Raw genomic sequence first — 19,316 nt, 5'->3', positions numbered from 1 at the left:
TATTTTTTTTTAATATAGGGGTTCTTTGCATTTTGATGATAATACAGGGGCAAAAATGCAATTTACCCTTGAAATCATCATCTTGTTCACGGGTCTGTCACTTTCTCACCCTCAAACCACAGTGAAACCTAATCTTCCCAACTTTACCGTTGTGATTTCAAGAAAGAAAAGAACAAAAAAACATTACCTTTGTGTTCCCCGCGCCGGCGCATATTTATATAAGAGGAACATCCACGACCAGATTTTGAAAAATCAAAAATAGTGCAGAAGAAAAGCAAGAGGGCGCTCACATTGACATGCCCTTCTTTTTTAACAGCGGCGTTTTTGAACATCGTCTCAGACGTCCGGCCGCCTCCGCCGACTGCCCTCAGCCTCGATCTGTTCTTTCTTAAGGTATTTCTTGAGAGTCTGACATCACCTCATTGCATAAGAGTTCTTTTAAGTTTCTTGCATTATGGGTTCTTGCATTGTGAACTTAAGAGTATCTTGGTTAAAGGAAGTCTGTCTTCCCAACGGAAGATTTAATACGAGTACTTTTCAGTGTCACTGAATTGTGAAATTACGGCCTTACTCTTTTTCCTTTTTGTCTTTTTTAAGGTCTCGATTTGTTATTTCAAGGTTCTTGAATTTCAATTACACATGGGCTCTACTGTATGTCTTGGATTACGACTGCAGTCTGCGGACAAGTGTCTGGGACTTACATACAAGGATGCTGGTGTGGACATTGTTGCTGGATCAGAACTTGTTCAGAGAATAGGCAAGATGGCTCTCTGAATTGGAGGTTTTGAAGGCTTTTCCCTTTGGGTATGGTTGTTTTTTCATATGATTATATTCAGTAGTGATCCTGTTGTCATTTTGATCGCTAGTGTCTTGAGGGATATTAATACATATTGCCTACACTCACAAACTGGTCAATTTTTTGGCAGTCTTGTTTTTCAGAGCTTCTTTCTTGAAGGCAGATTTGGCTTTGCTTATTCCACTTGCATTTTCTGTGTCTAGCTTTTCCTTTTTTCTTTTTGGCTCTGATTTCATTGGTCTTTTCCCATCTTATAATGTTATTTAATTGCATCCAAATGCTTTCACAGGGGATTCGTATAGAGATGGAGTGGGAACGAAACTTATATTGGGTTTAGGGACTCGATTCGACGAGACTACTGGCATTGAATTGGTAATCTTTTGGTCTTTTACATGTTCTTTGTTAATAATGCATGCGTTAATCATTGTTTCGAATCAAGTTTTCACGAGTGTTAATGATATAGTAACTCCTAGGGCAAAACCTTTGTTTTTCCAAATCTGCCAGGAGAACCTGCAGGCTTTGGATTGGATTGTCATCTTTGTCCGCTGGCTGATCTTCCCTACCATTAGGTTGGGAAAGAATGTGAGTCTAGCAATGTTATAACTTGCGTGAATGTTGTGTTTCAGAAAAGTTATTTACTAATATATATTTGGTTGCAGTTGTTAATATATTTTGCTTGTGTGAATGTATTGGCCATGATTTTCATTTTCCATCCGTATAAATTGCTGCCAATGATCCTTGGTTTACGTGGGACTTTGTTTCTGAAAATGTTTGGCTGCAGTTGTTAATATATGGGGCCAGGATATACTAGAAATATGATGATTTTTGTTAGTCACACCATGTCGATTATCTTACACAATCTAGCATAAGACAGTTGCTTGAAACTAATGGGACCCCACATGTATCTTCACTTAGATCAGCAACTACGAACCTACTTTAGGAACAGTAAGTAACACGTTGTTTTTCCTGCTATTATCTTTGTTGCCGATCAAGTTCACTTATCTTCTTTCTTAATGCATATATGTGATTCGCTGAATATGAGCTTGACTTTAAATATCTCAATTTCCTCTTTGGACTGTAATGGAACTTCGTAAACCAATTGATACTTGCTCAATTGATGGGCCAGCAAAATATCTTTTCTCAAGTGCATCAAGTGCGGTATTTGTTCTTATGCCTTTTAATTGGAGAGTGCTACAATGTTGTATCTATGTTGTTTTCTTCCATGTCTGTTCGTAATTCTGTCTTGATACAAAGTACAGAGATTCAATAGAGTCACACGGAATTGCTGTTATCAATTCTTTTATTTGCAAGTTTTATTTGTTGAAAAAAGCACTATACTCTAAATTTGATGCAGGCAATGCCGTCACTGAAGTCTGGCTGAAACCCATATTTATTTGCAAGTTTGTTTCTAATTGCATTAAAATTGTGAAATTGTTCGATAGGTTTTGGGTCCCACAACCCATTGACTGGGTAAGGTGAGTATTTATTTATTGGTGAATTTCTATCCGTACATATAAAGTGAAATTTTAAGAGATTTTCAAATAAAAATTGGACCATATTGAACTAATGTTGGAGGTGATATCTGGTTTTCTTTAGCCCTAACACATATAGCGTTCAATTAGCAAAGGGCATCACCCTACCTGATACATCATTCTCCACATGCATTAAAGCGAAGCATATAAGTTAGTATAGGTTAGAGTTTGAATTGGGTTTGCCAATTAGGTGCAAACTAGATAACCTCATATGGATAAGAATTGTGTGGGAATTTGTTGACATTTTAGAACCTAATGGTAGCCTTACGTATCTTCATAGTCTTCTCTTCAAGTTTCTAACTGAAAAGCAACCAACGGCCCCTATCAATTCTTCTTTGCTGATTTTTCTCCTATATTTTGGAATCAAGAATGGTTGAGACCATTGATTTTATACTTTGTATAATTCAAACCTAAAATTTGCTGCTCTGATTTCTTTGGAAAGCCGTGCTTTCTCCATTCTGGTTTGGAAAGTATGGGATTAGGGATTTTTTAGGCTGCTCAAAAATGTGAATGATGCAAGTATAGAGTTGAGACCTTAATGAGAGAACAAATACCTCATCTTTTTGTAAATTTATTTTTGGTTCGTTTATTATGTTGGGTTTTCTTCATGAGCTGCCTTAAAACTTTTTGTTGTTAATACGTTTGACATTTGTGTATGATTTACAAAAACCATGTTAGTTCTTGTTATTAACATCTTATTTTTGAAGGTGTATTACAGAATAGTATGTTGGAACATCTATATTATACAATCATGAATTATTTTTTATTTGCGAACTTTGGGATTAAATGCTATGCTAATGTGGAACAGTTGTCGAGATGCCAATTAAAAATATATTTTTCAGGATTACTTGGTAAAACTTTTGTGAGTATTATTATGTACGTTCAAGAGTTCATCAATGATTTTTAAGGAACACAAAGTTTTGATAAGTTGAAATGTATTACTAGAAAATTGTTTCTCTCTTTTGCCCAAAAGATTTGTTTTCCTTGTCAAGTGTTCTTTTGTTTTCACGTAAAGTTCTTAAAATAAATTTTTCTCTTTGACTCAAAGATTTGTTTTTCTTGTGGGTGGTCTTCTTTAATTCTCAAAATCAGCTGTGGTCTTCTTTATTTCTCAAAATCAGCTTGAATTGCAGTAATTTCTTTCAAATTATTTAAAATAAATTTACAGCGTTTAGAATATTTTTTGTATTTGATTATTCATGGGCATATATTCATTTAATTATTTTTGATAAATGCATGAATAAGTCACGTTTTTGGATTTTCAAGGAAATCTGTTATTGATTTTTATTTCCATAAAAAAGAATTGGATTCAAAACAGTTTTTGCAGCTCTTTGGAAAATTTTAAGCTGCATTAAGTTTTCTGTTTTTTAGCAAATTGCATTCATCACCATCTTTGTTTAGACTTCCAAAAAAGTACACTATTTTTTAGCAAATTGCATCCATCACTATCTTTTATTTTGACAAATGATAAAAGTCTTTTAAGATATATATACAAGTGATTTTAACACAAATAATGAGATTGGCATCTCGACTGTTTTGCAATTTAGTATGCAGTATTTGATTTCTGAATTTCGTGTGATTGTGTAATAATGATTTTTCAACAAATTTTTTTGTGATACACCTTCAAATGTTAGATGTCAATGATATGGACATATATGGAGTTTTTGTAAAATTTGTACAAAAATGCAAATGTATGACAAACAAAAATTTCTAAGAAAGCAACATGAGGCCAAAAGCCAACATAATGAACAGACCAAGAATAAATCTACAAAAACATTGGAGTATTATCTCTCTTGTAGGCCTCAACTCCGAACTGCCTTGCGTCCGTCATGTTTAAAGTGGCCTTGGAATTCATAATCCTATTGCTTTCCCCATTAGAATGTTGAGAACGTGAAGGCATAATAGAAATCAGTCCGAATTTTGGGTTTGAATTATGCAAAGGATAATAAAATGGTCTCAATATTTCTTGATTTTTAAATATGGGGAAAAATCAGTAGAGGTGAAATGGATGGGGACAAAGGTTGCTTTTTGGGTAGAAATGGCAGAGAAGGATATAGGTTGTCCTATAGTTTACATGCCATTATGTGTTGCATACTTTTCTTATATGGTTGATTTTGCTCAAGTTTTCTTCTTTGTTTTTGCAGTTAAGTTAGCAGTGAAGATGATCTGAATGAAAGAGTCTGCTTAACAACGTTCATGGATTTGTCGATATCAGTTGTGGCGTTCAAGTAATTCTAAGTATGAGCCTCATGGGTTCGCCGTGGAAGTAAATCTTGCCTACTGTAAATAGAACCAAGCATGTTTGTAATACTTAGATCATAATCATGTATTAAGGAAACCACAAACAGGGAAAGTATGTCTGGTTCATGCCTAAAAGTGATACCTAGAGATCCTATGTAGTTGTTTCCTACTATCTTGTTAGTAAATATTTGATGTGGTACCATGTTTTGAGCAAGCAAGCAATTTTTCTTTTTCCTTTCTCATGTGCACTATTATACCTTCTCTATCTTTTTCTGTTTTTTTTTTATTTTTTATTTTGAGAGGAACAAACTTCACTCGAATTATCTGGCTAACTCGCCACACATGACAACATCAAGTCCAAGGGGACAGCAGGATGAATCAAGTAAACGACCAAGTAGGAAACAGACTATATATCCAATAAAAAGATTAAATACAAAATAATATTTTAACACGATTAATTTGATAGAAGATATTTTTATTATACTTTATTGGCATAGTAAAATTTAAAATAAATAAAATGTGAATAATATATAAACACTAATCTAAACTTCAAATCCATCAATTCAAATATAGTCTAAGTGTTTCAGTCCTATTGTGAAAAGACATAAGAGCAAAACTCTGTCAAAGAAGAAAATTATTTGCCATTAATTCGCGACTGTAATCATCTAGAATTGTGAGGACATAGTTGCACTTTTAAATTGTATAGGTTGTATAATGGCCCCAAACATCTAAATGTATAGGATGAAAGGGTGCTTCAGATTGTGATTCACTGGAAAGAAATGTCATTAGTTTGTTTGGCTTTGTGACACACATCACAGGGTACATCAAGATCGACATGAGTGAAAGCACAAATTGGAATATGTTTCATTACGTTTAAAAGAATGTCACAGCCTATTGTGCTAGGTTTGTACCTCACATTGAACTGAGCTAGAACATGCAATATTGCAATGCACAGAGGGAGGAAAGGCATATGTGTTAAGGCACTGTCTAACAATGTAGAGATTCTTGGGAGCAGTCCCTTCAACCAAGCTTCTTTCGTAACTTGGTTCTGCAATAAGCACTTAGCTTAAGGGAACTGAAAAGTATAAGCATTGTGATGACATAACTGGCTGACAAATAACAAGTTGATAGAGAAAGAAGGAATATAAAGACTTGCGTGTGTGTGACATGGTCATTTAAGTGAACAATGCCAACATATGATGCAAGCTTCATGGAACCACCAGGCAAGTGAATGTATTTGGTGTGTGGAGGCTTAGTGTATGAATGAAAAAGTTGAATGTTTCACATATATGGTTAGTAGCCCTGCAATCAATTATCCAACAGTCCGAATCATTTTCAGATGGTCCAGAGGTATTACCAGCAAACTCTTCTGTATTTTGTGACAAGCAAAGTTCGGTAGTGGTTGGTATCTACAGATGTTGCCCTTTCATCCAGTGTTGCTGCAGCAACAAAATTTTGATTGCTTGTTCCTTCTACTTGTACTTGTACCAGTTTTGCTCTCCATGAACCTGGAAGCATGTGTCTTATGTAAGACCAGGTTTATGACAGTAGGTGCGCAACAAATTATGTTTATTCAAATATGGTTTCCTCCTGTTTGAGAACATATCTCCTACATCCTTCTTGTTATGTTTCAACATGAGCTGGTAGACCATTTGTCTTGAGACTTCTCCTATATCAGTGTGAACCTGCCTTTATTTCTCCACCGTGAAAACCATGGAGAATGCTCGCTCTGAATCTGCCAAAGGTTCTTGCATCAAAATCTAGCTTCTTTCATAATCAAAGTTTTCATGTAACTCCATGAGTAATTGCATCAATTGTGTGTTCTCATTCCTCTCTGCAATTGCTTTGTTTAACCACATATGCAGCCTCCAGAGGTGCATTTGGGATTAGGCGCCAGGTACGACAATTTGTTCCATATTTTATTAAGTCTGGTCACATAAGCAGTCAGTGATAGATCCCGTTGAATTTGGTAGACCATAGGGCCATTACTCCGCCCATATCTACCTTGAATCTCAAGCCAAAGTTCACGTGAGGAAGATACGTACATGAACGACTCAACGAAATCTCTGGAACTTGAATTCCAAATCCATGACGTGACCATTAAATCCACCCGTCTCCATTGTTCAAAGATCACCGAACTAGCTGTTGGTCTGGGGAAAGTCCCATCAATGAAACCGAGTTTCATCTTTGTCCCAAGCGCTACATAAACGGAGCGACTCCATGGTAGAAAGTTTGTTCCATCTAATGGAGAAGAGGGTAGTGTCAAGCTCGAATTCTTAGAGGGATATATATATATAGTGCATCTCTTTCCAATTGTTCTGCAGCAGCTTTGCTGCTCGGACTCACAATCGAATCCGCCATAATTCAGCAATTCTCTATGCGCCATTGAAGTAAAATTGGTTTTAGCACCCCGAGATCTTCACAAGGAAGGCTCTGATACCATGTTAAAGTTTGATCTTGAAGAGATATGACAGAGTGGAAGCCATGAAAATGAACATTCAAGCTCTGTTTTCTGTGAATTCGTGTATATATCAATGAGGAAGAAGATGATTGTGATTTATATACAAATGAGCTCCTATAACTATCACTAACAGATTAACTGACTAAGTAATGACGTGGCCGAATAGACATGAGAATAAATGAATCAGCATACACATCAGATGTAAGAAGTGAAAAAATAAAACAAGCGTGTGACAATAGCGACTTCATCTTGCGTCTACAATATCAGTGTCGTCTTCTTCATGGTTTCATCATCTTCAGGCTAGTGTTTGTTGTTGCTGCTGCTGTTGCTCATGGAATCCATCATCTAAGAATATCATTTGATCTGAGGTTGGATCCAGACAAAAAGAGCAGAGTGGATAACTTACCAAGCTCTATAGCCGCCACAAACAGTTAAAGTTAATTAAGACATCTCTTAATCTATTGAAAGAGTTCAAATTTTAATAAGATTTGAGTATTGCAATTATTTACTTGGAATATGCTTTAGCTACAGGAATAACAATATGGGAAACAATCAATTCAATAATTCTGAGCAAAGGTCATACTGATTGATGAACTATGTTGTAAGAGAAGGAACAAAAATACGAACTAGTCTTCCTTTGGTTATCACATCAAGCACAGACCTCATTTGCCTGGAAAAACAAATATGATATAAATGAATGTATTGAAGTCCAACTGTACCTTAGCTGAGCAATGGAAAAAAAATGCTCAGAGTCCACGTATTGATTAATTGTTACCTGATAAACAGTAAGCCACATGTAAGCACAAGCATGAGTCAAGCATCAGCTACAACATATATAACTGATTAATTGTTCTTGAGCAAAAGCACCATTCTCCCTCTTCCATGCGAGTATCCAAAAATCGCGGTGAAGCTACAGAAACTACCATGTGATTCAAAGGTGAAAATTATAGAGACCACTATTAGCAGGAAAGAAATCAATATGGCTAAACACACCAAAGTCAAGATCAAAACTACAACATTTTGTAATGGTCGCTGACAACCAATTCAAGAATTGGTTAGCATATCATAACCACCCAAGGCAGTTATCAGATTTTATCAATCCTCCACTCATTTTTCCTTACTATATCCCCTCTAGTAAAGTAAATCAATCCAAGACCACTCTTGCTAACGAGATATATTGAAAGGAAAAAAGAAGAGGGCAATACACTCTCTCCTATCCTGTTATTGCTCTTATTTCAATAAATACTCTTTAATATCAGGTAAACAAAAATGAGGATACACATCTATGCAAGCACACAAAAATATTACAAAGGACATAAATAGACCACAAAGACACACAATACCCGTAATGAGTATAAAATATTGCAAAACTATGGTGATATCCTGCACAAGAAAAAAGGTTGTGTAGATAAAAATGAAGACTTAGAAATTGAAGGAGGATGGCAAATGTAACAAGACAGATGACATTCGTTGGCGCTGAAGATAAAAGCAACACCTCACTTCTTCTATGTTCAAAATGAAAGTAAAACATGTCCTATCGTGATATACACACTCACACACCCCACCCCAAACACACACACACCCCCACACAATCCACACGCATACACTCACACAAACACCCAACACCGCACACGTGCATGCACACACACACACACACCACACCCAGGCACCACAAAAAAAAAGACGGACAGACAAGGAAATGGAAAATTCGAAACAAGGAGGGGGCATCATTAAGCAAAACTTCTCAAATTTGTGGCCGATAAAATTGAGAAAAAAATGCAGTCAATTTTTTCAGACGATGAAGTTTCATACTCTTGGTTGTCCTGTACCTGCAGCGTTTTCATGGCATCCGAAGTTCGTAGATATGTGTAAGAAGCACTTCGATTTGATGAAGGCCCTGGATTGGTAATTCTGCTGGCAAGGAAGCTACGAATAATTTTTCTTTATGAGCTTTCTCTAGACTATCATGGTCTTCTGAGTTGTCTTATAGATTGTTAAAGATCCCGAGCCCGCTTCTAAAATGATATAGTCAAAAAAGTGTCGTTTAAAGGGGATTAGGGCATATAGTTTAGTTATAGTAATCTGGTAGGGGGCACTGGTATATAGATTACGACGCCAAACAAGGGGGACACCCCCCCGTAACCCCCCCTCCCCCCCCCCCCGTTAGTCGGTCTCTCGCGCTTTCCAACTAGGAAGCCGCTTTCTCCCTCGATCGCTACGCTAGGCCTGCTACACTCTTTGATTTCCCATCCATGTAAAGAAGAAACCAATATTGTGAAGACAGGGTGTTAATGGTGGATGGGGTAATCTGGAAGAAAGGGGACATGTTATACTACCTGAGAAGGCCATGCCTCAGCATTCTTGATATTTGGAAGCAAATGGCGGATCAGTCTTACACGATGTTCCTGTAAGCCCCTTGAAGCTCTATCAGACGTTGGCATGGCAGGTTTGCCTGTCAGTGTGCATGGGTGCCAGCATGGTGTGGCACTCGAGCTGGTTAAGTGTTGAACCAATTTAAGGCAGACTGTTCATCGTATTAGAGTGACGATTAGCCATGCAGAGGTATGAGCAACAATACGTTGGTGTCGTAGCCTTGTTCTACAGTGGTGAATGATTGTGGGTATGTGTGGATAGGGGCTTTGCATGGAAGGTTGCGGGGGTTGGCTAAATGGTACCCGAGTTTAGTGAAGATAGCACTTGAGTAGCAACAAAGAAAGGTGCCGCCCACACAGGCCGCATGCATTTGCAGTAAGACCGGATGTCATGCACTCATATAGGTTACGACGTTCAAAAGGCAGGAAGTTGCACGCGCAAGCAACATCTAATGTTTAGACGACATCAAGTTGTGCGGCAGGCAGCACCCTACGTGCGGCAGACTAGCAGACAATGTGCGTCGCGGAAGAACGGGAATATATGCGCTCAGGCTTATTGATGATAGCAGTTATGTGTGGCACTTTTATGGTTGTTGTCTTCCCTGTCACATGTGCCATTATCCCTCATGACAACCGTCGATAGATAGGAGACAAAAATTTATTTTTTATTACTACAAGAAAATAGAAAATTATCAATAAAAAGTATTTAATCATAATTTTAATATCTTATCTCAATCAAATATGTTTTACTCGCAAGTAATTACAGCCTAAACTATTTACATTTTGAGATATAAAGAGACACTGTTCTTAAGTTAATTATGTAATTGGTTGAGTGTGGAAAATACTTGGCTAGGTCCAATAATAAATGGCGTCTTGATTCTCATAGTTAGATGATATTCTTGTGCCAAAAATGCAAATTTTTTATTTACAACAATTACAAAATATTAAATATGTTATACTATTTTAAAAGGTACATTCACGTACTCATTAATATTTTCAATAATAATGATTTTAAGTTACTTATTAATGTATTTTCAATAATAATACGCGTTAATGAAAGACACATATAATAATATAAAATAATCATTATTTTTGTAGTATAATCAATATTTTTTTAATACATAATTAATTGTGAGATAAAATAATATATAATGATTATAGTTGATGTAATATATTTTTTTCAAATGTATTTAAAATACTTTTTCTTAAGTTAAAGAATAGTTTTTACAAAATAATTAGGCAAAATTTCACTTTTGGTCCCACGCTTTAGGTGCTCAACACTTGTAGTCCCAAAATCCTAATTTTTTAACACTTTTAGTCCCGCGCCGTTAAAAACTGACGGAAACAGCACGTGACTTGTCACGTGCCGTTAGTCAACTAGTATGGTACATGTTGGTCAACGGCAAAATATCACTTTTGGTCCCACTAGATAGGGTCATTCTCACTTTTGGTCCCACGCTTTACGTTTTCAACACTTGTAGTCCCAAAACCCTAATGGAGAGTGGGACTGAGACATTCCAGCACAACAACGGCAAGTTCTCGGCGGTTCCTTGCAGTGAAAGCTTAATCTTCATCAAAAGCAACTCAACATCTGAAGCAGAGTGAGTGAGAGTGAGAAGAATGCAAATGCAGAGAGACAGAGAGGCCTAAGAGCCGCCATGAATAAGGCTGGGAAGGAAAAAGAAACTGAGTGTGAGAGGGTTCTTTGTTTGAGCTATGTTCATTGAGTCATCCTCTAGACCAAATCCTGCAACTTCTCAGTCAAATACCACTGGTATGGTAAAATGCAGAGAGACAGAGAGGCCTAAGAGCCGCCATGAATGAGGTTGGGAAGGAAAAAGAAACTGAGTGTGAGAGGGTTCTTTGTTTGAGCTCGAGCTCGACAAGCTCACCGAGGTTGAGCTCGAGCTCGAGCTCGATACATTATTTTCGAGCTCGAACTCGAGCTCGATTTTGTTCCAGAAATTGCAGAAGAATAGAGGTGGGAAGGAGAGGAATTTTACAATATTACATACAAAATTTTTCAGAAATTTTGCTAATCGATAATGGTCTTCCATACAACATTACAACTCTTTTATAAAACCAAACAACAACAACAAGAAATAAACAAATCATTGTCCCCTATAAACACACTCAAACCCAAGAAAAAAAATTAAACAAGATGCTAAAAACACACCCAAACCATCTGATATCGAAATATAAGAGTAATCATTCAAGACGGTGTATCGTTGAATCAGGCCATGTGATTTTAAATCATACCGTCTGATATGATCTAATAGACACAATCTTGTATATATTTAAATTTCATATGAATCAGGTGCCCAAATTTTAAGATATCTTAATTATTGATTAAACTTTTTAATCTCATTATATATCTAATAAAAATAATAATTAGAATTGTTCAACCATCATCATCATCATTATTATTATTTTTGTTATTATTATTATTATTATGATTTTTAGATTAATTCATAAGAATTACTAAATTTTGACATAAATTTATAAATAATAAAGAATCATAAGTGAATTACTTGTCAATTTAAAAAATATTAACGTAATACAAATATATATTAAAATATAACATAAAGTTCTATATATCATATTAAATAATAATTTTAATTATAAAAAATATTATAATTTGCTAAGTTGTTGATTAGATTTATTTTTGTATAAAGATTAAATATATAAATAAAAGTATCATAATTTATTATTATACAAAATAAAATAGATGATATTGATTAATAATTATAATATACGATCAATTTAGATTATAAAACTGATCAAATATTTGATATAAAATTAAATATATAAAAAAATTAAAAACAATATATAAAAAAAATTCACCAGCTCGCGAGCGGTGAACAAGTAAACATGAGCTCGAGCTCAAAGTCGAGTCGGCTCGACTCATCTGCCACCCCTATGACTAATGGCACATGACTTGTCACATGCCGTTTCTGTCAGTTTTTAACGGAGTGGGTCTAAAGGTGTTAAAAAATTTATATTGCACCTTAATATAAAATACTATTTTATTGATATATATAAAATCAAAAAAAAAAAATTTTAATTGAAATTGAAAATATAAACAGAATTATATTGTTGATGTCTTGGTCATATTAAATTATTTATTTAATTTAGACCTAACTTATTTAAATAAAGTATTGAATAAAGTATATTCTTCATATTTTTATTTGGCATTCACAATATATATGTATATATCTATACATAAATATGAATCGAAAAAGACACAAATGTTCAATCAATTTGGTCAACCCTTATAACTAATTTCTGTCACATCAAAAATACATATACATATATTCAACATTCTCACACCTATATACCTATATTTGGAAACAACTAATCCAAATATATTATCAGTTTTCGCACAAAAACCAATAAAGCATTTCTACCTATTTCCAAATGTTGGAAATTGAAAATGAAAATGAAAACACAACCAAACGGGCCCTAGGATTTTGGGACTACAAGTGTTGAATACGTAAAGCGTGGGACCAAAAGTGAGAATAACGCTATCTAGCGGGATCAAAAGTGATATTTTGCCATTGACCAACATGGACCATACCAGCTAACTAACGGCACGTGCGCGTCACGTGCTGTTTCCGTCAGTTTTTAACGGTGTGGGACTAAAAGTGTTCAAAAATTAGGATTTTGGGATTATAAGTGTTGAGCACCTAAAGCACGGGACCAAAAGTGAGAATGGCCCTATTTAGTGGGACCAAAAGTGAAATTTTGCCAAATAATTATATCTGCTAGTTCACTTAATTAACTCCTGTATTTACCAGCTCACTAACTGTACTACCTCTCTTGGCGTTATTTTTTTGTTCACGACCATTAACTCTCTCAAGAGTTACTGAACTGGTAAATATAAGAGTTAATTTTTACAATTAGAAACTAATTATAATTTTTATAAAATAATTATCTTCAATAAAACTTTAAAATTCATTGTTGTAATAAAATAATAATTCTTTCCACTAAATAAATATAATTTGTGATAATATTAAAATTATCATTAATTATTTTTTATCGATAATTTTCTATCTCTTTGCCATAGAATTTATCTTTTTTAATTTTTTATTTCGATCTACTTTTTCTATATATTTTCTCTCTCTTGCCCCACGATTTTTACACCACATTTTCTCTCACTTAAGATTATCCACACGGCAATCATCCCAAAAAGCAATAGGAGATGAAATAGAAGATCCAATGCCGAAATTGAATAGTGGGATTTTTTAAGCTTTAATTGCATTTACTGTCATGTATATAAGAGGTGGCAAAATAGTAACCTCGAATTAATTGATTTTTTACAATTGCAAGATTCTGATCGTCGATTTTAAAAGTGGCTAAAATATGGTGAGATGGACAAAATTGAGATTTTTTAATTTGAGGATTTTATTGATTGGACATTTTTTTAATTAGTCTTTCATCCGCTACATAAACACTTACATGTAAAAAGAAAATATCAAATTGCATAATATAAATGAGCAAAAAATCCTCTATAAAAAATAAAATAGTAAATTGTTTGATGTGTTGTCATAAGGGGATATTTGCTCATTTCGTATATCAGATGAGTAAATTGCATTTAACCCCATTTTTTTTATAACATGGCACTTATTTCACCTACATGTGTGGGTTATATGTGATTATATTTTTAAATTATGTATGATTTAATTATATTTTAATTCAACACATGCCAGTCATATATTAATGTATTAACACGAAAATGGTGTGGATTTTCTAATTGATATCATATGATATAATATTGTATTGATATAGCATTTTTTAATATTTCTCGCTCTTCGCCAGATCCTAACAGGAATAAGGTTCTACACAAGATTAATAAAAACATCGAATTTTTAACCTATTTTTTTTAATATAGGGGTTCTTTGCATTTTGATGATAATACAGGGGCAAAAATGCAATTTACCCTTGAAATCATCATCTTGTTCACGGGTCTGTCACTTTCTCACCCTCAAACCACAGTGAAACCTAATCTTCCCAACTTTACCGTTGTGATTTCAAGAAAGAAAAGAACAAAAAAACTTTACCGTTGTGTTCCCCGCGCCGGCGCATATTTATATAAGAGGAACATCCACGACCAGATTTTGAAAAATCAAAAATAGTGCAGAAGAAAAGCAAGAGGGCGCTCACATTGACATGCCCTTCTTTTTTAACAGCGGCGTTTTTGAACATCGTCTCAGACGTCCGGCCGCCTCCGCCGACTGCCCTCAGCCTCGATCTGTTCTTTCTTAAGGTATTTCTTGAGAGTCTGACATCACCTCATTGCATAAGAGTTCTTTTAAGTTTCTTGCATTATGGGTTCTTGCATTGTGAACTTAAGAGTATCTTGGTTAAAGGAAGTCTGTCTTCCCAACGGAAGATTTAATACGAGTACTTTTCAGTGTCACTGAATTGTGAAATTACGGCCTTACTCTTTTTCCTTTTTGTCTTTTTTAAGGTCTCGATTTGTTATTTCAAGGTTCTTGAATTTCAATTACACATGGGCTCTACTGTATGTCTTGGATTACGACTGCAGTCTGCGGACAAGTGTCTGGGACTTACATACAAGGATGCTGGTGTGGACATTGTTGCTGGATCAGAACTTGTTCAGAGAATAGGCAAGATGGCTCTCTGAATTGGAGGTTTTGAAGGCTTTTCCCTTTGGGTATGGTTGTTTTTTCATATGATTATATTCAGTAGTGATCCTGTTGTCATTTTGATCGCTAGTGTCTTGAGGGATATTAATACATATTGCCTACACTCACAAACTGGTCAATTTTTTGGCAGTCTTGTTTTTCAGAGCTTCTTTCTTGAAGGCAGATTTGGCTTTGCTTATTCCACTTGCATTTTTTGTGTCTAGCTTTTCCTTTTTTCTTTTTGGCTCTGATTTCATTGGTCTTTTCCCATCTTATAATGTTATTTAATTGCATCCAAATGCTTTCACAGGGGATTCGTATAGAGATGGAGTGGGAACGAAACTTATGTTGGGTTTAGGGACTCGAATCGACGAGACTACTGGCATTGAATTGGTAATCTTTTGGTCTTTTACATGTTCTTTGTTAATAATGCATGCGTTAATCATTGTTTCGAATCAAGTTTTCACGAGTGTTAATGATATAGTAACTCCTAGGGCAAAACCTTTGTTTTTCCAAATCTGCCAGGAGAACCTGCAGGCTTTGGATTGGATTGTCATCTTTGTACGCTGGCTGATCTTCCCTACCATTAGGTTGGGAAAGAATGTGAGTCTAGCAATGTTATAATTTGCATGAATGTTGTGTTTCAGAAAAGTTATTTACTAATATATTTGGTTGCAGTTGTTAATATATTTTGCTTGTGTGAATGTATTGGCCATGATTTTCATTTTCCATCCGTATAAATTGCTGCCAATGATCCTTGGTCTACGTGGGACTTTGTTTCTGAAAATGTTTGGCTGCAGTTGTTAATATATGGGGCTAGGATATACTAGAAATATGATGATTTTTGTTAGTCACACCATGTCGATTATCTTACACAATCTAGCATAAGACAGTAAGTAACACTTTGTTTTTCCTGCTATTATCTTTGTTGCCGATCAAGTTCACTTATCTTCTTTCTTAATGCATATATGTGATTCGCTGAATATGAACTTGACTTTAAATATCTCAATTTCCTCTTTGGACTGTATTGGAACTTCGTAAACCAATTGATACTTGCTCAATTGATGGGCCAGCAAAATATCTTTTCTCAAGTGCATCAAGTGCGGTATTTGTTCTTATGCCTTTTAATTGGAGAGTGCTACAATGTTGTATCTATGTTGTTTTCTTCCATGTCTGTTCGTAATTCTGTCTTGATACAAAGTACAGAGATTCAATAGAGTCACACGGAATTGCTGTTATCAATTCTTTTATTTGCAAGTTTTATTTGTTGAAAAAAGCACTATACTCTAAATTTGATGCAGGCAATGCCGTCACTGAAGTCTCGCTGAAACCCATATTTATTTGCAAGTTTGTTTCTAATTGCATTAAAATTGTGAATTGTTCGATAGGTTTTGGGTCCCACAACCCATTGACTAGGTAAGGTGAGTATTTATTTATTGGTGAATTTCTATCCGTACATATAAAGTGAAATTTTAAGAGATTTTCAAATAAAAATTGGACTATATTGAACTGATGTTGGAGGTGATATCTGGTTTTCTTTAGCCCTAACACATATAGCGTTCAATTAGCAAAGGGCATCACCCTACCTGATACATCATTCTCCACATGCATTAAAGTGAAGCATATAAGTTAGTATAGGTTTTTCATACTTGTTTATTAAAAGATTGAAGGCTAGAGTTTGAATTGGGTTTGCCAATTAGGTGCAAACTAGATAACCTCATATCGATAAGAATTGTGTGGGAATTTGTTGACATTTTAGAACCTAATGGTAGCCTTACGTATCTTCATATTCTTCTCTTCAAGTTTCTAACTGAAAAGCAACCAACGGCCCCTATCAATTCTTCTTTGCTGATTTTTCTCCTATATTTTGGAATCAAGAATGGTTGAGACCATTGATTTTATACTTTGTATAATTCAAACCTAAAATTTGCTGCTCTGATTTCTTTGGAAAGCCGTGCTTTCTCCATTCTGGTTTGGAAAGTATGGGATTAGGGATTTTTTAGGCTGCTCAAAAATGTGAATGATGCAAGTATAGAGTTGAGACCTTAATGAGAGAACAAATACCTCATCTTTTTGTAAATTTATTTTTGGTTCGTTTATTATGTTGGGTTTTCTTCATGAGCTGCCTTAAAACTTTTTGTTGTTAATACGTTTGACATTTGTGTATGATTTACAAAAACCATGTTAGTTCTTGTTATTAACATCTTATTTTTGAAGGTGTATTACAGAATAATATGTTGGAACATCTATATTATACAATCATGAATTATTTTTTATTTGCGAACTTTGGGATTAAATGCTATGCTAATGTGGAACAGTTGTCGAGATGCCAATTAAAAATATATTTTTCAAGATTACTTGGTAAAACTTTTGTGAGTATTATTATGTACGTTCAAGAGTTCATCAATGATTTTTAAGGAACACAAAGTTTTGATAAGTTGAAATGTATTACTAGAGAATTGTTTCTCTCTTTTGCCCAAAAGATTTGTTTTCCTTGTCAAGTGTTCTTTTGTTTTCACGTAAAGTTCTTAAAATAAATTTTTCTCTTTGACTCAAAGATTTGTTTTTCTTGTGGGTGGTCTTCTTTAATTCTCAAAATCAGCTGTGGTCTTCTTTAATTCTCAAAATCAGCTTGAATTGCAGTAATTTCTTTCAAATTATTTAAAATAAATTTACAGCATTTAGAATATTTTTTGTATTTGATTATTCATGGGCATATATTCATTTAATTATTTTTGATAAATGCATGAATAAGTCACGTTTTTGGATTTTCAAGGAAATCTGTTATTGATTTTTATTTCCATAAAAAAGAATTGGATTCAAAACAGTTTTTGCAGCTCTTTGGAAAATTTTAAGCTGCATTAAGTTTTCTGTTTTTTAGCAAATTGCATTCATCACCATCTTTGTTTAGACTTCCAAAAAAGTACACTATTTTTTAGCAAATTGCATCCATCACTATCTTTTATTTTGATAAATGATAAAAGTCTTTTAAGATATATATACAAGTGATTTTAACACAAATAATGAGATTGGCATCTCGACTGTTTTGCAATTTAGTATGCAGTATTTGATTTCTGAATTTCGTGTGATTGTGTTATAATGATTTTTCAACAAATTTTTTTGTGATACACCTTCAAATGTTAGATGTCAATGACATGGACATATATGGAGTTTTTGTAAAATTTGTACAAAAATACAAATGTATGACAAACAAAAATTTCTAAGAAAGCAACATGAGGCCAAAAGCCAACATAATGAACAGACCAAGAATAAATCTACAAAAACATTGGAGTATTATCTCTCTTGTAGGCCTCAACTCCGAACTGCCTTGCGTCCGTCATGTTTAAAGTGGCCTTGGAATTCATAATCCTATTGCTTTCCCCATAAGAATGTTGAGAACGTGAAGGCATAATAGAAATCAGTCCGAATTTTGGGTTTGAATTATGCAAAGGATAATAAAATGGTCTCAATATTTCTTGATTTTTAAATATGGGGAAAAATCAGTAGAGGTGAAATGGATGGGGACAAAGGTTGCTTTTTGGGTAGAAATGCCAGAGAAGGATATAGGTTGTCCTATAGTTTACATGCCATTATGTGTTGCATACTTTTCTTATATGGTTGATTTTGCTCAAGTTTTCTTCTTTGCTTTTGCAGTTAAGTTAGCAGTGAAGATGATCTGAATGAAAGAGTCTACTTAACAACGTTCATGGATTTGTCGATATCAGTTGTGGCGTTCAAGTAATTCTAAGTATGAGCCTCATGGGTTCGCCGTGGAAGTAAATCTTCCTACTGTAAATAGAACCAAGCATGTTTGTAATACTTAGATCATAATCATGTATTAAGGAAACCAGAAACAGGGAAAGTATGTCTGGTTCATGCCTAAAAGTGATACCTAGAGATCCTATGTAGTTGTTTCCTACTATCTTGTTAGTAAATATTTGATGTGGTACCATGGTTTGAGCAAGCAAGCAATTTTTCTTTTTCCTTTCTCATGTGCACTATTATACCTTCTCTATCTTTTTCTGTTTTTTTTTTATTTTTTATTTTGAGAGGAACAAACTTCACTCGAATTATCTGGCTAACTCGCCACACATGACAACATCAAGTCCAAGGGGACAGCAGGATGAATCAAGTAAACGACCAAGTAGGAAACAGACTATATATCCAATAAAAAGATTAAATACAAAATAATATTTTAACACGATTAATTTGATAGAAGATATTTTTATTATACTTTACTTGGCATAGTAAAATTTAAAATAAATA

The 19,316-nt window shown here is 34.4% G+C and overlaps 2 long non-coding RNA genes across 6 annotated transcripts; both read left to right on the top strand.

The window, feature by feature from the left end:
• The first annotated feature begins 75 nt into the window (after positions 1-75).
• LOC148788530 (uncharacterized) lies at positions 76-4,804 on the top strand. Its single transcript, XR_016065368.1, has 5 exons — positions 76-393; positions 598-804; positions 1,086-1,168; positions 1,301-1,378; positions 4,473-4,804. It is a non-coding gene; the product is annotated as an uncharacterized LOC148788530 (long non-coding RNA).
• A 9,519-nt stretch (positions 4,805-14,323) lies between these two features.
• Positions 14,324-19,002, top strand: LOC148788529 (uncharacterized). Of its 5 annotated transcripts, none has more exons than XR_016065377.1 (4): positions 14,324-14,668; positions 14,873-15,079; positions 15,361-16,466; positions 18,705-19,002. It is a non-coding gene; the product is annotated as an uncharacterized LOC148788529 (long non-coding RNA). The 5 variants fall into 5 exon arrangements; XR_016065376.1 differs by having other exon boundaries at positions 15,361-16,471; XR_016065375.1 differs by having other exon boundaries at positions 14,331-14,668; positions 15,361-15,653.
• Positions 19,003-19,316: the final 314 nt, after the last annotated feature.

The sequence above is a fragment of the Sesamum indicum genome, linkage group LG4, assembly GCF_026168435.1.
Source record: "Sesamum indicum cultivar Baizhima isolate 11 linkage group LG4, ASM2616843v1, whole genome shotgun sequence".
Classification (NCBI taxonomy): Eukaryota; Viridiplantae; Streptophyta; class Magnoliopsida; order Lamiales; family Pedaliaceae; genus Sesamum; species Sesamum indicum.
The sequence above is the reverse complement of the archived record's forward strand: the minus strand, read 5'-3'. Positions and strand labels throughout refer to the sequence as shown.